The 14,281-nt window shown below is 37.9% G+C and overlaps 1 long non-coding RNA gene across 1 annotated transcript; it reads right to left on the bottom strand.

Annotated features, from left to right (window-relative positions):
• Positions 1 to 363: 363 nt before the first annotated feature.
• Positions 364 to 12,868, bottom strand: LOC308350182. The gene is made up of 3 exons (XR_013967503.1): positions 12,552 to 12,868; positions 5,174 to 5,307; positions 364 to 612 (listed from the first exon to the last, which is right to left on the bottom strand). It is a non-coding gene; the product is annotated as an uncharacterized lncRNA (long non-coding RNA).
• Between the last annotated feature and the right edge of the window lie 1,413 nt (positions 12,869 to 14,281).

Raw genomic sequence — 14,281 nt, 5'->3', positions numbered from 1 at the left:
TTTCCTCTTAAATTCCATAGCTGGATGCTTTCTTTACACTTGAATCTAATAATATGAGCAACATTTAGGGGACAAATGTTTAGGAGAACGTAGACAAAGATAATTGAACTATGTTACCCACTACAGTGGTTTCAAACTTAATGATACATTTTTGATTCCTGAAAAAACAATTTTAAATTACAATATTAAGTGATCATTAGGTCTACTTGAAAATTTTATTTCTGTGAATAAGAAGAGTATTTGTAATGTGTTATTTGTGTTGGGGGCTTATTTGTAATAAACTGAAACTCTTTCTCTTATCTTGCTCTTCTGTTATGTAACATAAAAACTAAATTAGCAACATCCACAAAGACCACAAAAGATGAGTTTTAAAATGCTCGAAAGGGTTCATGTGTGTATTTTTTAAATGCCATAATATACAGACAACTTTCAATTTATATGAAATAGAGATGTAGATATGGGTACAAAACTAATCACAAATAAACCATGGAGTTCAATGCATTTGTGGACAAATCAAGTTTTCTTTCAAAGTATTAATTTAAAATAGTTGAGACCCATGATCTTCTGGTTAAACACATCAGAGCAAAGGGATTTCCACTTCCACTGTCAATTCTGAAATAATCAAAAACAAACCAGGTAAATATATTTCAAAAACAAACAAAATGTGAAAACACCACTCATTTAAACAAAAAAATTAGGGGATGCCTGGGTGGCTCAGTGGGTTAAAGGTCTACCTTTGGCTCAGGTCGTGATCCCAGAGTCCTAGGAGCAAGTCCTGCATCAGGCTCCCTGCTCTTTGGGGAGCCTGCTTCTCCCTCTCCCTTTGCTGCTCCCCTGCCTGTGCTCACTCTCTCTCTGATGAATAAATAAAATCTTTTTAAAAAATTAAAAAATAAAATTTTAAAATTTTAAAAAATTTAGAAATGGTCACAATACCTAACTATTAACTGGAAAGAATAGTTGTTATAAATCATGAAACCTGAAACTAGTCAAGGACCAATGATAAAGTAGATGAGATAGATGATCAGACTTCACTAGAAGTATCTTTCCCTCTGGGTTATAATTTGATGGTTTGTTCTTCTGGCATTCAATACAGACAGGGAGGGGCTCAGGTGTGACTATGCAAAATGTCTCTTTCAGTAAGTTCTGTTTTATCTTCATAGTTTATTACATATTCTGTTCAATGTTTAGTGCCAATGGGGGTTTATATCTCATCCTATGGAGAGACAATCTTGTAATTTTCATCATAAATCCATTTTCAGAGTTAAGATTAAGAGTAAATGTTTCCATTAGAAAGTTATTTTGTTAATCACTTTTCCTGTTTTTCCTTAGTATCATGCTTGATTAAAGTAATTTATTGGTTATGGTTAAGATAAGAAAGTATGAAGTTCTACCTGGGTTTAACTATTATGCCAGTAAATATTGCTCCAGTCCTTATGGTGAACCTTTAAAATGCAATCTTATATAATAATGATATGGTCCTCGCTAAGTTACATTATATTAGAATAAAATATAATAAGCATCATGTTTCTTTCTTTCAGCCAAGATTCAAGGACTTGTATTATCAAAATAATTATGAGAAAGCATTTAATCTGACAAGTAAATATATTTTTAGTGTTGTCCAAAGTAAGCTATGCTATTACATGTGAGAAGGAACAGGACATCTTCCCAAAGCAATGCCCATTTGACCTTATGATGTCCACATTTCACACGAATGTTAGATGAATAAGACATTATGACTCTCACTGTTGAATAATTAGTTCAGAGAAGAAATCAGCAATATGCATTCATTAGTTATTTCAGTCAACATTTAATAAGCACCCACCATAAGCCCAGCCCCATTCAGCATCCTAAGTACATAGCAGAGAATAGACAAAGACGTTTTCTAGAAAGGCGATAGATAATAAGTGCAGAAACAAATATAGATACAACAATTTTAGGTTCTCTGAAGATAAAAGAAGGCAGAGATGGGAAGAAGGGATCTGGCTGCTGTTCCATGCAGGGATGAGGGAAGCCTCTCGGAGAGTGACCATCAAGCAGATGCCTCAATGGAGAAGGGTGTATATCTAATATACTCAATGAATTTCTTTGAATGCTGAGATTGTGTGAAATCTGCCCAAGTTATCAGTATATGGGTTTAGATATTTCATATTCCCAAAATACAAACAGTATTTTGCATCGCCATCACCAAAATTGTGAAAGTATGCCTTGGCATTGGTAGCAACGACATAAAAGCAATAGAAAGAAACAATGATGCTACTATCAATTACATTCCCACACTCATGAGAACTTTCACAAGGGAGTATTAATAGTAAAAGAGAGCCAGCCTTTTAATATCCATGTAAAAGAAAAACATGAGAAACAGGATTAATTCTCTTAACTTTAATTTAATTAATTCTCTTAACTTTATTGTAACTCGTTTATCTGATTTGTGTAAAGACTTTACCATCAAATTCCTTCTTTGAACAACGTATGGGCTTGAACTGCCAGATTGCTGGGCACTCAAGTTCCTTTGAAATGCAGATTGTTTTGAGGTTCTTGGTTACGCAGGGCTCTGTAATTATGTCATAACAACAGGGAACCTCTAACTCCAGAAAAACATTGGACAGCTGCAGTGACTGCGTACAAACGTTTTCTCAAATCTCAGTTTCTAAAACAAACAGAAGTGCACACTGTTCAATGACCTTTATTAGCAGGCTAGCCTCTAATTTGGTCTCTTAACAATCTGTCAGTGTTTTCTTTAAATCAGCTTTCTAAAAGAAAAAAATATATATATATGTTTTATTATATAAATGTATGTATTATATGTATCACATATAATACATATGTACATATGTATACATACATATATATATATGCATATATATATATAATTTAGCCATTTTTAATTCCAGCAAAGATAGTATTTGGAACTTGATCAAGACTATTATTGTATTTCATTTTTCCCTGGCAAAACTATTAACTAATCCTTACAAAAACTGTTATAAAAACATGCATATAAATACTAAACCTTAATATGTACAGTAAGGATACGCATCTTAGAGAAAATCCCTCTCTATTTATCCTTTTTTCCATCATCCCTGAAGGAATCAGAACTTGTACATAAAACCTCATTAGCCTGGCCCCTCAACCTCGTGTAATGAAATGGCTCTGTAATTCTAGGAGACAGTCCTATGGAGTGATTGGAGCCAAGGACCCTGGAACCTGGGTTCAGATTCTGCCTGCCACTTATGAGGTGGGTGGCCATGGATTCGTTACATTTCTGAACTTCAGATTCCTGATGTATAAAATGTGAATGTTAACAGCACGAGCTTCCTAGTGATGCTGAAGTGGCAAATACATCTGGCTTTAAGAGCTTCACCCAGAAGAGCTCAATGCCTGTTGCTTCCACCTGTTTATGTTCACTGAGGTCCCAGTAACTATGCTGAGCACAAGCACAGTATATACTCCACTGCCCAGGAAAATAAAGTGATTCTTCAATATTTGATTAACGGAGAGATCATCCAATAGTTCTAGCAATTAGGAACATGGGTGACTTACAGAAAGCTTGACTAACTGGAAGCCATATATTGCTTTCTCCCATCACCAGGCTTGGGGAGATATGCTGTTAACTTGTGTAGGTTTAGTTGCACAGTGGTGTTATTTGAGAACTTGGCTGTAGCTTAATGACTGCAATCATTCACACACGTTCCTAATAACAGATGGATACATCGAGAAAGTCTTCAAGGGAGAAGGGGTATGGGAGTAGAGGCCATCATTTCTGTTCCTTGCTCTTTTATCAGAAAATTAAGATTTTTACAACCTCCCATTAGAATTTTGCTGATGACTTACTGTTATTGTCTGTGTCATATGGTTTATTCCCTGTGGCAAGAGGTACTGAAATAGCAAGCTGGGACCTTGCAATCTCCAACGAACTTAAGGTTTTATTAATAGGAATGAAGGTGAGAAATACATGTTGGGTAATATTTTAGTGTCTGCCATAATGGCCATCCAGGGAAACATCAGAATTGGGTTAGACTTGCATATACGTATTTTATGGTTTAGTATTTATTGTTTTAATATCCAATTGCCTATGGGAAAGTGATACTATGAACTTTTCATTGCTTAATTCCTCTGAAATTTTAACTTAGCACTCGTATGAGATTTTATTTTGTAACTGAAATGTTTTCATTGCTTTTGTTTGTAGGTTTGTTTTCTTGGAAAACAATCAGCCGTTGGGCAAAGTGTTACTAGAGTTCACTCCGTTCACTTATCACATTTTGGCTACACTTGCTTTCTTTTTATTCCTCAAATATGCCAAGGTCAGCCCTACCTCATGGCTTTTCCACTCATTCTTACTTCAGTTTTGGAATCTTCCAGCCCACACCTGCACTTATCACTACCATCTTCCCCCATCTGGTTCCTCCTGTAGGTTTGGTTCAAATTTCCCCTCCTCGGAGACTCCTCCAATCAGATGTCCCTTCTAATCAGCCTCTATCTCATTAATACTATCTTATTTTATTCATTTTCCAGCTTTAATTTTCTTCCTTTAAAGCTATCTTACTTTTAATGCACCTACTTGTTAATCTGATGCTTCCAAATTTACTGTAAGTTCCTCTAGCTGAGGAACATTCATCACTGCATTTTCTCAATCTAAAACAGTGCTTAACACATAGTAGCCACTTAATAAATACTTGTAAAACAAATGAAAGCATTCTTAACATAGGGTTCTTGATTAAAACAAGAGGAGTAATTTAAATATTAAACACTTAAATATTTGATAGCAGCAGGAGAAAATGGGTTAAGCTCTCCAATCCAACAGTTGGAATATACTTGAGAATAAGTCTTCTTACACCTAAGAGAACCTGAATGGACATGGTAACAGCTCTCATTCATATTACACCATGGCTGAAAAACTCCCTTTTATTGACACAGACTTTCATTATTCAGTCATCTACTTCTGGTCAAATCTTACTGACTTGGGCATCATTGTCTTTGCCTATGTCTATCTTGAGGCACTAAATATTAACTTAAAAATGCAATTTTCTCCAGTTAAAAGATGTGCAAAATATCTGAACAGAAGTCTCACCAGAGAAGATACAACAGACGACAAATAGACATATGAGAAGATGCTCAACTTTATATGTCACTAGGAAATTGCAAATCGAAACAACAGTAAGATACCACTACTTACATGTTAGAATGGTGAAAATCCAAAACACTAACAACACCAAATGCTGGTAAGGATGTGAAACCACAGGAACCGTCACACATGACTGATGGGAATGCAAAATGGTGCGCCCACTTTGGAAGACAGGTTAGCAGTTTCTAACAAAACAAAATAATTTTACCATACGATCCAGCAATCAAGTTCCATGGTATTTAACCATATGAGTTGAGAACTTATGTCTCCTCAAAAATCTGTGTGTAAGTATTTATAGCAGCCTCATTCATAACTGCCCAAACGTGGAGGCAACCAAGATGCTCTTCAGTAAATTAATGGAAACAAACTTCGGTACATCCATACAATGGAATATTATGCAGCAATAAAAAGGTGAGCTCTCGGGGCACCTGGGTGGCTCAGTTGGTTAAGCGACTGCCTTCGGCTCGGGTCATGATCGTGGAGTCCTGGGATCGAGTCCCGGATCGGGCTCCCTGCTCAGCAGGGAGTCTGCTTCTCCCTCTGACCCTCTCCCCTCTCATGCTCTCTCACTCTCTGTCTCCTCTCTCAAGTAAATAAATAAAAATCTTGGAAAAAAAAAAAAAAAAAGGTGAGCTCTCAAGCCCTAAAAAGACATGAGGAACCTTACATGCATATTGTTAAATGAAAGGAGCCGGCGTGATAAGGCTATGTATTGTGTGTGATTCCAACTATTTGACATTCTGGAAAAGGCAAAACTATGGAGAAAGTAAAAAGATAAATAGATGCCCAGAATTTGAAGTGAAGAGAGTGTAAAAACTATATAATGTTTAACATAAAGAGTAAACCTTATTTTTCTTTATTTTATTTTTTATACCTTATTTTATTTTATTTGTTTTATTTTATTTATTTTAAGCTATGGATTTTAGTTAATAACAATGTGTCCATACTCATCAATATTAACAAATATACTACTCTAATGCAAGATATTAATAATAGCAGAAACTCAGGGCACCTGGGTGCTCAGTCAGTTAAGCATCTTCCTTTGGCTCATGTCATGTTCTCAGGGTCTTGGGTTGGAGCCCTGCTTTGGGCTCCCTCCTCTGCAGGGAGTCTGCTTCTCCCTCTCCCACTGCTTGAGCTCTCTCTCTCTCTGTCTCTCTCTCTTTCAGATAAATACATAAAATCTAACACAAAAATAATAGAAGAAACTTAAGGAAGGGTGTTGCAGCCCATGGGAACACTTTGTATATTCTAAATTTTTCTATATACCTGAAATTACTAAAATACAAAAAAAAAAAAATCCAAAAGTGAAGTTTATTTTTTAAGTAATTCTCACAGAGTAATATTTAAATACAGAGCACTTGTCTGTAGTGTCTTTGTATTAACAATCTGTAATAAGAAAATTTGAAAGAGTAATTGTCTTGGTCATTCTTATCCGCAACAGAATTGATTTGTTCCCTTTTTCCCTTAGGTTAGTTAAATAACTAAAGGCCAAAAACATTACCAAATCCGATTTAATTCTGGGCTCTAAAATTCTGTCTTTTTCAAAGTTCTGTCTGGAATAGCTTTTATAAGTATTAACTAAACAAAATGTCAACCTTTTCAGAGATCAGTATGTCTCAGGAAATGTAATAAAAAATTATAATAATAATTGACTGCATTTTAACCAACAAGTAGATATTTGGTTTTCTTCCTCAAAAAAGAAAAATTTTGGCTTTGAGGAAAAATAAAACTCTCATGTACATTAATAATGTGTACAAATTGAAGTGTCATTTTGTTAGGCAAACAAACTTCAGGCTTACCAGAGCACTAAAATTAAGATACTTTATTATCTCTTAATGTTTCTGTATTATATGGAACAATATAGCTTATGCTATTCATATATACATGAGAATATTTCTTGTCGGCTTTTGTTTTTTGGTCACAATCAAGGCTGAATCAAGACTTGAAAATCCAAACACATTAAAGAGGATCAGAAATTATTAGTAATCATCATATTATGTAGTTTATCACTGTTACCCAGTAGAGTAGTTTCACAATGGTTTTACTTTCTTTTATTTATTTTTCCTAACAAATATCTATAGTGCAGTAAAGGTTAGAGATCATGAAACTGCCCCGTCATTTACAAAGCCTGAGAGATTCATTGATTGCTGGTCTCTTGGCTCACCCTTATAACTAGCTAAAAGGTTATCTTCTCGTTGATGAAAGTCTTTCAGCAGGCAAGACAATAGAATGTATTGATGAAATGTCTAATGGCAAAAAAGAAAAAATGCAATTGCAATTCTAATTCGAAATCTGCTTTAAGACTTCATAGTTGAGAGATAGTTCCATTTGTTTTCTCCTACTTGTAAGTCAGTGTTTTAAAGAGAGCTGATTGTTAAATGAAGTTGCAATGACTTATCCTAAATTTCTTTTCTAGTGATCTAATGGCATGATCCAGAAACTAAAAGGTTCTTTCCTGATAATCTTAACTGAAATGTGACTTTTCCCGGGACCACATGCATTTCCAGCCTTTTTTTTTTTTTTCAAGATAATAAAAAGTGCTACATATATGAGGACAGCTACTAAGGCTTTAATATAATTTATCTTATGCAACAAGACAGTAACCCTCTGAAATAGACATTACTACCTTGATGAAAAACCCAAGAGCCAGGAATTTAAATATCTGTTCAAGGTTTTGGAGTGCCCGTGTGGCTTAGTTGCATAAGACACCACTCTCAATTTTGGCTCAGGTCAGGATCTCAGGGTCCTGGGACTGAGCCCGTGTGGGGTTCCACGATCAGCACAGTGTGCCTGATGATTTCTTTCTTTTTTTTTTTTTAAGATTTTATTTATTTATTTGACAGAGAGAGATCACAAGCAGGAAGAGAGGCAGGCAGAGAGAGAGGAGGAAGCAGGCTCCCCGCTGAGCAGAGAGCCTGATGCGGGGCTGGATCCCAGGACCCTGAGATCATGACCTGAGCTGAAGGCAGAGGCTTTAACCCACTGAGCCACCCAGGTGCCCCATGCCTGATGATTTCTCTCTTTTTCCCTCTACCCCTCTGTCTGTGCTCTCTAATTAAATAAATAAACCTTTTTTAAAAAAATCTGTTAAAGGTTTCAAAACTAGACAATGACAGCATTTGATTCCTACGTCCCTAATTTTATTCTAATGATGTTCCCACTCCCTGTGTGCTGCTCCCCTTAGAAGAGGGGAACATCGTAATTCTCTAAGTCACTGTTGCCAATCCTGTTGTCTGTTGCCATATCCTGCTATTTTCATATAGATATACAGTCTTCAAATTCCATACAATTTTGTTATTCTGCATATCTCTTTATTTTTTTTTGGTTTTTTAAAAAGATGTTACTTATTTGAGAGAGAGAGGGTGAGCTGGGGGAAGAGCAGAGGAGGAGGGACAGACAGACTCTGCACTGAGCTTGGAACCTGACCCAGGGTTCCATCTCACAACCCTGAGATCGTGACCTGAGTTAAAACCAAGAGCTCGTCGCTCAACTGACAGAGCCCCCCAGGGACCCCTGCATACCTCTTTATTGATATCATTTGCTTGTCTACTGGCTACTTACACCTACTGTGACTTTGATCCTGGACTTGGATGTTTTCAGTATTCCTGTTGTCAACATGTTTTATATTGTGCTCTCAACATTTCTCAATGACTTGTCCAAGGTCCTTCACATACACTTCAGCAAATCATACTTATGGAGGCATCTCGTCTTTGTTATTGCCCCCAAGTGCTTCATACGTGGAACATTAAACTCCGATATCTCTCTTTCACTACTGGCACACGTTCTTACATCTCTCTAAGTCTTAACTATTCTTGCTACCTCACCAATATTCCCCTTATGCCGACCTCTCAGTCTATTAGCTCCCTTGGGTTATCAATTACTTGTCACTGATGATCCAGTAATTGTAGGAGTAAAAGCAACACCATTGATACCATTTATCACTGTTTAGCAATTATTTGCCACACATCGCAGATAGCACTTTACAGGTTTTGTAAACAGAGACTCAGAGAAGTAAAGCAGACGACTCAATGCAATAAAGTTAGTAAGTGACATAACTAGGAAAACAGTCTTGCCAGTCTCATTCCAAAGCCCCTGTTCTTTTTATTAGATGGTGCTGTCTTATTAGCATAGACTCCTCTGACATGTGTCTGCGAGATCACTGTCAGCTCTCTTGCGTGCAAAGCTCTACCTCTGAGCATTCCCGTGCAATCCTGGTGGGTCTCCAAAGCTGCATAACTATCTTCTTGGTGGTAGTCAGCTTCCATTCCTAGCTGCCTCAACTGTGACTGACTGCAAACTTCACTTTGCCTTAACTCCTCAAACTCTCTGCTAAAGGTAAAAAGCTTTATAGAGAAAAAATCAGGTTTTCAGGCGAAAGATTTCTCAGCATGTTGTCTCCCCTGAATCCCTTTTTTGAGCTCATAGTCATCCTGACACCCATCCTTTCTGTCCTAGCAGAAAAGTCATCCTCAATCTTCCAGCCCAAAGCTAATCTCTACCTGGGCTCTAGGAGGCCAACCCCTCAGGGCCTTGTCTCATCGACATTTTTCTCTTTCATAACTTCATATATGTGTATCTTTTCTAGCTTCTACTGAATTGTATGTGTAATTTTTAGGGATGATTTTTGCCTCCAAATAACAGAAACACTTCTACAGATGGCCTAAGAAAGTAGAGGTTACTTTTTTTTTCACAGAGTAGAAAATCTGGAACTAGAATGTTGCTGTCATTGGTTTCATAGCTTAGCAACGGCAGGACAGTGTGTTCTTAATTCTCTCAGCTATAACCTGTCATGTCAATATGCTGCTGTAGTTCTATGCATCCACCCTTTCAGAAAGCTCCCCAGAAGGCTTCCACTTTGATCGTATTGGCTGGAATTTATTGCTCAGGTTGATTTTACAAAGCTACCCCAAATGCTGTAGAGAATGGGAGGGTAGAGTGTGTGTGTGTGTGTGTGCGTTTTAAGATTTTATTTATTTATTTGTCAGAGAGAGAGAGAGAGAGTGAGCACAGGCAGACAGAGTGGCAGAGGGAGAAGCAGGCTCCCTGTGGAGCAAGGAGCCTGATGTGGGACTCGATCCCAGGATGCTGGGATCATGACCTGAGCCGAAGGCAGCCACTTAACCAACTGAGCCACCCAGGCATCCCTGTGTGTGTGTGTGTGTGTGTGTGTGTGTGTGTGTGTGTGTGTGTGTTTTAAGGCTAAATAGTGAAGGCAGGGATGCCTGGGCGGCTCAGTCGGTTGAGCATCTGCCTTCAACTCGGGTCATAATCCCAGAGTCCTGGGATCCAGTCCTACACTGGGCTCCCTGCTCAGCGGAGAGCGTGTGTCTCCCTTTGCCTGCAGCTCCCTTGCTTGTGTGTTCTCTCTCTCTCAAATAAATAAATAAAATCCTTAAAAATAAATAGTGAAGGTAGGAAAGGAAGAAAGGATTTGGAAAAACGTACTATTTAGGAAACCTGCATTGTCTGTCAAAGCCCGCGTGCATACTTCAATGTCTTCTGTCTTTGAAAGAGGAGGGTTATGCAAAAGATAACTGGACCGTTCCAGATTTTTCATCTGCGTCCCTGTGTTCACCTTGTGTCTTGACCCTCCTCTGCAGTTCCTGGACTGCTTCAGGCCTAAGTCTCTGCAGGAAGTTGTTGACAGCCAGTTCCCTAATTTCTAGATCCGTCTTCATGAACACTAGGAGCTGGGACCACCTCTGCCCCATAGGAGAGTCACACTCCTCATCCACTTCTATTTGAAAACACACGTTGGAGCAATCTTATATGCTCAGTCCTCTTTGAGTTGGCTCTGCAGTTACTAGTTTTTCCTATTTTATTTCTGTAGTATCATTTTAAGACTGCATTTGGAGAGAATTTAAAAAATGTGTTGAATCTGCCTTCTTTAACTGCGAGCTTTATCTTACTATACTGAGTGATTATTTGTATGTCTATATTGCTACCAGGTTCTGAATTACAGAGGCAGAACCATTTGTTTACTTTGTTTCAGTTCCTAATACCCTGCCTAGTTCTTAAGTACTCGATTATGGATGAATATGGCTAGAGAAATTAATTAATTAATCACTAGATGTTCACAAGGATTTGAAAGTCAAATACCAGACGTGGAGGACAGGATTGCCCCTTTACCACCTGCCTGAAGCAGCAAAATTTCGTTCACATCTCAGATCTTCAGTTTCTCAACGTTCAAATTAAAAGTTAGTCTCTACACTTTGTGTCCTTCCTTCATATTCTACCCTAAAATAAAATCAAGTAGATATAAACATGCTTTGTGGATTATAAAATGTAAGAAGTTATTAGTTGACATGTTTCTTTTGAGTTATATAGAATCTGACAAAAGGATTAATCAATCCAAAATTATTAATTAATGCTCATCAACAATTTATTGAATATTTACTGTGTGCCAGTCACTGCTCTTGATACAAGAAATATAGCGACCATAAGATCAATTCCTGCTCACATGAAGCATGCTTCCTAGTGGGTGCTGCAGGGTAGGTAGATTAGTTTTCCACTTGCTGGTATAACAACTCTCCACAGCCTTACTGTTGAAAGCAACAAAACTTGATTCTCTTACATGGCCAAAAGTCTGACAGGTTTCACAGGTTAAAATCCAGATTGAGGGCACCTGGGTGGCTCAGTTGGTTAAGCTTTTGGCTCAGGTCAGGATCCGGGAGTCCCAGGATCAAGCCCCACATCAGGCTCCCAGCTCCACGGGGAGTTGCTTCTCCCTCTGATCTTCTCCTCTCTCATGCCCTCTCTCACTCTCTCTCTCTCCTTCAAATAAATAAATAAAATCTTAAAAAAAAAAATCCAGATGAAGGCAGGGCTGTTCTCCTTTCTGGAGGCTGGAGAAAAGAATTTGCTTCTTTGTTGCTAACAAACCCCCACTTTTTAACACATTGATAGTGAGAAGCCTGGGTATTCTTTCCCATAAATCATTATGATGGAATGGAAACTGATAAAAAAAAATGTATTATATTAACATTGGAGCTTTTTTTCAAAAAAACATTTGTATTCTCCTTTTTTAAATTTCTAAAATGAAATCTCTTTATTTTAAAAGAATTTTATATAAAAATCAGGAGCATCTGGGTAGTTCAGTTGGTTAAGATCTGCCTTCAGCTTGGGTCATGATCCCAGGATCCCAAGATCATGCCCTGTTTGGAGCTCCCTGATCAGTGGGGAGTCTGCTTCTCCCTCTGCCCCTCCCCCTGCTCATGCTCTCTCTCTCTCTCTCTCTCAAATAAATAAATAAAATCTTTTTTTTAAAAAAAGAATTATATCTAAAAATTGGTTTACTAAAGTTCCTCTGGGACTAAGTCAAGTAAAGTACATTTATTTCTTCTACAAACCCAAGAAGGTAGTTATAATTATTGTTTCCTCTTAACATATGAGTAAATTAGTAAATGTTCAAAAAATTGTAACTTACCCAAGATATGCTACTGGTTAGGGGTTGGCCAGGATCTGGATGGAGGACTTTGGTACCAGCAGACTTTAGTACCAGTCTCTTGGTACATATTATGCAGGCACACCCACCTGCCCAAAGTGTGTGGGCCTTTTCCATGGCCTGGAAGAAAATGACACGTTTAGAAAGAGTAGAAGAAATACTAATTAACACAGAGAATTTACAAACCACACCAGGTTCAAGTTCCTTTTTTTCTAAACTTTCTTTTTGAGAATTTGATAAGATTAAGACCAGATAAGGGGAAGAGCTGGGAAGGCAGATACCATACCATTCTCTTGTGCAATACATCTGTGCAAACAATGGGAATTGCAAAATGTTTCAAAGAGTAAAACCTTAAAAAATGTCACAGACTCAAAAAAGAATAAAAGAGAATACTGGAGCTTAAAGCATTCAAGCGTAAGAGTCTTTTTTAACAAATGGCCTGGAGAATCCCAAACCTCAGTGGATTTTGAATTTGATTGCTGGATACAGAACAGAATCTGTGCTGCAAAGATTCGTATGAGATAAGCTTCAGAAATGGTTTAAAAAATTCTATCTCAGTGGAGAAAACCAAGTCAGAGAATAATGGGGCCACTCAGTGAACCACAAATGCCCATGGGCTATGAGGCTCAGTGGGAATGGAAAGATTTATTCATCACTTCAAATGCAGTGTGAGGTCATTGCAAGGATACATATTTTGGAATCAGACAAACTCCACTCAAATCCAGACAGGTGTTCTGTGTAATGTTCGACAGATCAATGTCTCTCTCTCTCTCTCTCTCTCTCTGAATATCATTGTTCATGTGCCCAAAATAGGAATTAACCAAGGTCAAATGCATTTAACGTTCACACATGGTATCATAGATTAAATCTCAACACATTAAGCCGATTTGTTCACTCATTTGTGGATCATCCGTGAGCACCGGAGAACTCTGCTAAGGAACGATCAGTCCTGGGGATAAAAAAACAAGTAATAAGGGTACACAGTGATGAAAGCCTGGGGTGTACATAGAGGCATCTAGGAAGGGCAACGTCTCATCTTAGATCCCAAGGATGCATAATTGCAGTTCATTCGAGGAGCCTGGACTGTATTACAAGACTAGAGAGGAAATTAAGGTCCTGCAACAGCCCAGGAAGGACAGACATGACCAGCTCCAGAGATGGGAGCTAGAGAATAAGAAATGTAGAGACCAGAAAGAAAAGACCTGGTTAAGTAGCTCATTTTTTTTCCCTCCTCTATAAAGATCAATCCAGATTAGGAACAATGCACATCTCATTTTTTTTTTCTCTCTTTTTAAAGATTTCGTTTATTTACTTAGAGAGAGGACAGGAAAGTGGGAGATGGAGTAGAGGGAGAGAGAGAACCTTCAGCAGACCCCTTGCTGAGCATGGAGCCCAAAATGAGGCTCTGCCTCTCAACTCTGAGATCCTAACCTGAGCTGAAATCAAGACTCAGACTTAACTGACTGAGCCACCCAGGCACCCTTCATTTTCTCTTTCACCCTTTTACTACTTACACAGTTAGGAAAGGTAAAAGTCAAAGATTTATCAAGACACCAGCCTGTTGGAGCAGTAGTTGTCTTGGCAATGGGGCAGGGTTCTCCAGGAAAAGAGTAAGAGGAAACAGTGACTATTTTTAACTCAAACGGAAGCATAATATCTAATAGCTGGCATGTCCATGCTATGTGTACCATATGAACTTGAGCTGTGGATCA

The sequence above is a fragment of the Martes martes genome (genome assembly GCF_963455335.1).
Source record: "Martes martes genome assembly, chromosome: 10".
Classification (NCBI taxonomy): domain Eukaryota; kingdom Metazoa; phylum Chordata; class Mammalia; order Carnivora; family Mustelidae; genus Martes; species Martes martes.
Note: the sequence above shows the minus strand (reverse complement) of the source record. Positions and strands in the feature narration are given on the sequence as shown.